Source organism: Gadus morhua, chromosome 1, assembly GCF_902167405.1.
Source record: "Gadus morhua chromosome 1, gadMor3.0, whole genome shotgun sequence".
Classification (NCBI taxonomy): Eukaryota; Metazoa; Chordata; class Actinopteri; order Gadiformes; family Gadidae; genus Gadus; species Gadus morhua.
In genome coordinates, this window is record NC_044048.1 from 29315648 (window position 1) to 29322994 (window position 7347).

Below are 7347 nucleotides of genomic sequence, written 5' to 3' on the forward strand. Positions count from 1 at the left end.
TCAGTTTAATGTAACATGATAAATGTTAGAGTTGAATGTAATCATGATGTTAGTTTAATATAACCATGATACACGTTAGTTTCACGTAACATGATACATGTTAGTATACCTACCCCTCGTATTCTACCATCGAAAACGGCTGGAATTCCTGAGCCACCATTTTGAATAACTCCTTGTCCAGGTGGCTTTGCGTCTTTGGGCCCATGGTTCTCCACAGCAAGGAACCCAGAGTGGTTTGTTGGTCTTTTTGGTCTCACTTCTGAGCCCGTTGTAGAGGTAGAGGGGCTAGAAGCCACAGATGTAGTGGATGAAGGTTGAGTTCCTGAGGAGATAGCTGCTACCATGGTTGAACTGGTTGTTGTACTGGTTTGAGAGGGGACAGGAGTGTCGTCTTCCCTCTACGCGAATGTTGCATTTTGTTAGCGAATCTTTAACTTAATGGCGACAGGGATATAAGGAGTCCCTGGTCCTCCTTAGTCTTCCCCCATGGCACCCTGAAGCCCGACCCTCCCTGCACGGGGAAGCCCGGAGAGTCCAGGCCGACATGGGCCTTCCTGAGCACATGCCTATTAAAAAGGTTCTGCCCAGTCCCAATGATCTTACTGGCCACTTTCAGTCTACCCAGTGGATTTACATTAAAACAATTCCAACAGATTCAATCAAAGCCTTGCAAAAAAGGGACATCGTAACAGTATTGACTTTAAATCCTCCATTATTCCTTAGAGATATAACTGCTGCTGCACCTTCGTGCAAATGGGGTCAGTGTTAGCCTCATAACCCAGTCCGTCGTCACCAGTCCCAGTGTACCCATCAGACCCTTCAGTCTCTGATCCCTGTATGCACCGCGCAGAAGGTGGTCTTCTAAAACATGACCATGACCTTGGTCTGGGGTACGGTCAGCTCCACAGAGCTCGTCACACAAAGACAGACCTAGGATTTGATAATCACCACTGCCAGGAGGCCTATAGGTTCCCACATCTGTGTATCCATGGTCAAACTAAAGTAAAAACACATACATGTTTTTATATAGTTGATCCGGTCCTTGCTATATATAACAATCAATCAACTTTTTATTCAAGACCTATAAGGTCCATAAAGACAGCACAAATACAATATATATATCTATATACATATATAAAACAATACAAAACATTTAAGAAGGATGCAAATGAGGCATCCACAATTATAATACAAACACATTTAAAAACAGATACAAGCTTCGGGTCCAATATTTCCAGAAGCAAGATGAGTACCTTGTGTCACTCTGAGAAATATCAGTTAGAGACACAATAATATAGTGTTAAACAATACATGAACATGTCAGGTTAGCAGTCACTATCATTGAGAACAACCATGATACATGTCAGAGTTACCTACCATTCCTATTCTGTCGTTAAGGTTTGAGAACGGGCACTTTTGACAGATGAAAGAAGGCCATTTGATAATAATCCAAACGCCCAAAATCTGTTAACAAAATAAACACCGTAAAATGTAAGCAAAATATCCCCATTAATAAATCTCCAAATAAAGTTAAAAAACAATACACTTAGGCCCAACCCCATTTCTTCCCCTTACCCCTTCCCCTTAACCCTTCAAAACAAGGGGGAGGGGAAAGGGGTAAGGGGTAGAAATAAGATTTGGCCTTACAGACCGTTTCAGACACGGTTTTGTGGAGTGTGTGTGGATGACGGCTGGTTTAAGCAGCCTCACCTGGCCCGAGTCAGACTGGTTGGACCCAGGGGCTTGGTGCGGCTGCACTCCTGTTGCACATTGAGCGATCAGTGTGGTTAAACCAGCCCTCAGCTCCTGCAGGGCCACACAGAGCACCAGGCTAGGGTTCACTTAAAGTGGAGCAGAGGAACACTGTTTAGCATTTAGCTTATTGGTCCTGAATTCAATCCAACACCTTCAATACAGTGATGGCGCTAAATCTCTGACGTAGAAACAGTTTCCTTCTCTTCAAAATGACACGTATGGGTGAAATATATAGTATCATTAAAAAAAGAGTGTAAAGGCCCCCCCTGCCCTGATCAACCAATGGGGGGGTTTTACCTCTTAAGGAAAACGGAAACATTTGATCTAATCCAAATGGTTCACTCTCACATGTTGTGAGAGTGACTCTAGCGTCAGGAGATCATATCCATTAACTAAAACATGTTCACCAAGTGGTCAACATTGCACTCATTGAGCTCAAACTAAAAAAGACAACATTGTAAACAGAAATATCCTAATAAACCGTTCAAAGACAAGTGGTTCCTCTCACCCAACATCTCAATCTCCACATCTCCATATAAACATTAGCTGTACAGGATGGAGATCGTACTCAAGCCAACGTTACCCATCATATCCCAGGACGCCTCACAGAAAACACCTCACATGTCTATTTATTAACATCCTTGCTTGTGAGGATTGATTCAAATATGGATTATCACCACACGCCCCTTCGAAATAATCTGCCTGGTGTATTTACTCCCTCCGTTTGAGTCACCAGATTCACTTTCATGTTGATCCAGAATTTTCAATATCTGGTTTTACTTGTTCTTCTACAAGGTCATAACCCTTCAATAGTGAAACACAGTCGATACGAAACTTGGCTCTTGGGAAATTAAAGTAACTTGATACCAACTTGGAGCGAACCAACGACCTGCTGGCTGTCCGGGAGGGGGAGGGGGGACCCAGACTGAGGGGGGTGGCCGGGAGGGGGAGGGGGGACCCAGAGTGAGGGGGGTGGACCGGGAGGGGGAGGGGGGACCCAGACTGAGGGGGGGGGACTGGGAGGCTCCATGGTCTCTCTTGATGAGGACAGGCTGATGGTCCTCCTGATGGACAGAGACTGACACAGATCCATTATGTGTGGGGCTTGAGGGAGGGGCTGGTCCCAGACTCTTAATAATCTTCATCTTGATCATCCATAGTTCCATCAGGGGTAGTTGTGGTACATTCTTGTTGGTCCCCGGTTGGTGCAGGAGATTCACTGGACATTAGTGGTTTAGTTTCTGGAAGAGAAGGCAGCAGAGAGTCAGGACATACAGCCAGCCTCCACATGCAGCAACACTCACTGAAGACTGAAGCCCAGTGGAGCAGCTCTGCAGCTGGGTACTCTCAGGTGGAGATGAGGACACAACCAGACACACACACACACACACACACACACACACACACACACACACACACACACACACACACACACACACACACACACACACACACACACACACACACACACACACACACACACACACACCCAGAAACCATCACACAACCGCATACCAGAGACACACAACCACTCCACACAACCAGGGACACACAACCATAAACAAAACCAGTAACACAACCACCCCACAAAACCACAGACAAAAAACAAGAAGCACACAAGGGGCACACAACCAGACACACATCCAGAGACACACAATCAGACTGAAACAGTGTAGGGATATGGCTGCCATTATCGTTGTCAAACGAGGATAAAAGTAGTAGAAGGTTGCTTCCACACCAGAGCTGTTTGGTCCGGTTAAATCAAACCCGGGAGCGTTTCCCCTGACGGTGCCTCTCCTTCGGGGCGGAGTCTCTTTTGGACGCTAGTTTGGTCCAATAAAACAAACGATCATTGGAAACAGGGTTCTATGTCCGCTTCCAAGTGAACTCTGGTTTGGTTGGCTTTAGGTTTTCCACGTGATCCGACCCGTCTACACCTGTGGTCAAGCCAGCCGCTCCTAAATTTGGAGTGCACGCGTATTCTATCCTTTATGGTAAACGCAGTGAGACGACCAAGCAGCAGCAGCAGCAACAACATGTCAAGACAGCAGTCAATCATTCAGCATAACCTCCATGATACATGTTAGTCTAATGTAACCATGATAAATGTTAGTTTATTGTAACCAAGATACATGTTAGTCTAATGTAACCATGATAAATGTTAGTTTATTGTAACCAAGATACATGTTAGTCTAATGTAACCATGATACATGTTAGTTTAATGTATCCAAGATACATGTTTGTTTACTGTAACCATGATACATGTTAGAGTTTAATGTAACCATTTGATTATAACTGATCGTGAATATTTGATAGAATTATAGCAACAATGTGTCTGGATTAGGCTACATTGACCTGAGTTACATTACTGCAGCTGTAACATACAATTAACACAACTCACCTTCAGCAGGCTGTGTTTCACTGGAGGGAGCTGGAGGGATGGATGTCTCTAGACCTGCAGGCTGTGTTTCACTGGAGGGAGCTGGAGGGATGGATGTCTCTAGACCTGCAGGCTGTGTTTCACTGGAGGGAGCTGGAGGGATGGATGTCTCTAGACCTGCAGGCTGTGTTTCACTGGAGGGAGCTGGAGGGATGGATGTCTCTAGACCTGCAGGCTGTGTTCAAACACACAGTTCATCCATACTGTTACCACTGCATCAAGTCCTCTGTCATTCTACTACATATATGGTAGCACTGTACAAATACACTTCATAGAATTTGACTAGGACCTACAATTAATTAGTAACACGGTGTAACTGTAGCATTCAACAATAATAATAATAACAATAATAATAAAAAAGACGAAATAGCAGATTATTATTAATGACACAGAGGCCACCAATAATGGGCTGAACGTACAAGCTCTGTAGAGAGGCGAGGTGTGGATGAGGGATCAGATGTTCTTTCTCCAGCAGCTCCACCTGGACGGTTATAGAGTAGATAAAGTTAGCCTTACATTACAAACAAAACCTGGTCTAGTCTATCCTTTACGGCAAATGCATTGAGACGACCAAGCGTGATCAGAGAGTTAGCGACACATCATATCAGATACATTTTAGAGAATGGAAATCCTACATTACATTAAAATGACTGTAGAAACACATTGCTCTTTAAGTACTGACAATTAGAAAAATGAAAATTCTAACTATTCACTTAAACACAATCAAGCGTTTTTATTGTATAGTTTTAGAGAATTTTACAATTAGAGTCCCACATTATTACATTGAAATTACTTTATGTCTGACGCAAACAATATGGTCTAAGGTCTGACAGTGGCAGATATATTTCATATCAGGAAGACTCTGAGTATACACCTAGCCAAAATCAACCGTTTTACTGCATGATTTGTCTTAGTAAAATTTCAATGTTAGACCAATGTGTTATTAGAACTTAACTTTAACTTCAAAATTGCCCAAAATGAAACCCTGATTGTGGGGGGTTTAGTGTATAATCAGAGCTGTCCTGATCTTACTTATATTTGTTATGTCAAACCTTATGGAGGAATGTGTTTTTACAGCAAGTGTCAGTAATAATAATACAGTAAAATGCTTGATTTTGTGTAAGTGTACAGGCACGGCCATTTCTGTGTATCCCTGTGATGCCACTCTGGTCCCTCTGCTAGGTAGGCTCTGACTCTCTGGTACAATTAGATGAAATGTTTTGAATCACAGCGATATCATTTGACTTGGTGTGAGTCAGTAACCCTTGCAAATCACTGGACATTAATAAATGCTCTGTAACTCATTCACACAGTGATACATGTGGAAGAAGAACTTACTGTAACACTCCTTCCCCAGTTCCAGTGTTTCCTTTTTCAATAAAATAAAAATTTGAGTAAAATATGAACATTAGGTTTATTACAAGGTCATCACCAGTGGTGGATTAAGGTGGTCATTGGCCCCTAAGCTACTAATTTTTTTGTGTGGCCCCCTTACTGATCACGCAGAACGAACTCAATTTAGTGCCATGTGTAAAAGCATGCTAGGATTATTACATGGCCCTCACACACACACACGGAGTGCACTGGCGCACGCACACGCACACACACACACACACACACACACTGAGACAGCCTTCACTAAAACACCAATGATGCAGAAACAAGTGTGAGTTCCCCATAGCTGCCGCGACCACGTATTTCTGTCTGTCCAATCCAGGGCCCCTTGCACACCTGGGCCCCTAGGCTCAGCCGAGGCTAGCCTGGGTGTTAATCCGCCTCTGGTCATCATCTAATAACTCCACCACTGCCAGCTAGGTTCACACATATTATTGTGTTCTGTATCAAACCAGTAATAACACTTACCATCTCATCTATTCGATTAGCGTATTCTATAGAGAGAAACAACACATCAACATGTCAGGACAGCAGTCACATCATTCAGCATAACCCTGATACATGTTAGTTTAATGTAACATGATACATGTTAGTTTAATGTAACCATGATACATTAGTTTAATGTAACCATGATACATTAGTTTAATGTAACCATGATACATTAGCTTAATGTGACCATGATACACGTTAAAGTTGAATGTAATATGATAGATGTTATAGTTTAATGTTATCATGATACATGTTAGTTGAATGTAACCCTTATCTACCAGGACTATGACTGGTATTATGAAATATGTAGTAACCCTTGCAAGTAAATGGATTTTATTAAATGATCTGTTACTCATTTACAAAGTGAAACATGTGGAATAAGAACTTACCATATAAGGTACCCCCTCTCCATCTCTATAAAAGAAAAAAAAGTGAATAAAATATCAACATTGGGTTCATTACAAGGTCATCATCTAATAACTCCCCCACTGCCAGCTAGGGTCACAGATATTATTGTGTTCTGTATCAAACCAGTTATAACACTTACCTTCAGACGTCTTCTACAATTCAATGCTATATAGAGATAAACAATGCAGTAACATGTCAGGAGAGCAGTCACTATCATTCAGCATCACCGTGATAGATGTTAGTTTAGTGTAAAGTAATACATTAATGTTTAATGAAACATGATACATGTTAGTTCATTGTAACCATGACACATGTTAAAGTTTAATTTAACCATGATACATATTAGTTAAGTGTAACATAATACATGCTAGTTTAATGTTACCATAATACATTATGGTTTAATGTAACATGATACATGTTAAGAGTGTAATGTCACATGATACATGATAGAGCTGAATGTAATGCTTACCTCCATAGACTAACGCTATAATGAGAAATATGCATCCTATTATTGTGAACACAAACGTAATGTAATGAATACATGTAGAATCAGTTGAATCAGTTCCTGGTTGTATCTGCACCCCAGAATCACATCTGAAACCAGAAGGACAAAACCACGTTTAGTTCTAAGAGTAGTAGACTGGGTGTTGGACTCCAGGTTTAAAAGGTACTGGGTTCGATCCCCAATGTCCACAACCAACCTGTAGGCCTTCAGGAAGGTTCTTGAGCTAGATGCCTGACCCCTACCTGCTCCTAATGACCTGTACCTCCCTGTGTCTGAATTCACTGTACACCGCTTTGGTGAAAATGACTGAATGGTAAGTTAGATATAGTCAATTATTAATGACCTTTAAACTATA

At 42.0% G+C, this 7347-nt stretch overlaps 1 long non-coding RNA gene across 1 annotated transcript; it reads right to left on the reverse strand.

Annotated features, from left to right (window-relative positions):
• Nucleotides 1–1017: 1017 nt before the first annotated feature.
• LOC115553707 (uncharacterized) lies at nucleotides 1018–4216 on the reverse strand. The gene is made up of 2 exons (XR_003978489.1): nucleotides 4157–4216; nucleotides 1018–2996 (listed from the first exon to the last, which is right to left on the reverse strand). It is a non-coding gene; the product is annotated as an uncharacterized LOC115553707 (long non-coding RNA).
• Nucleotides 4217–7347: the final 3131 nt, after the last annotated feature.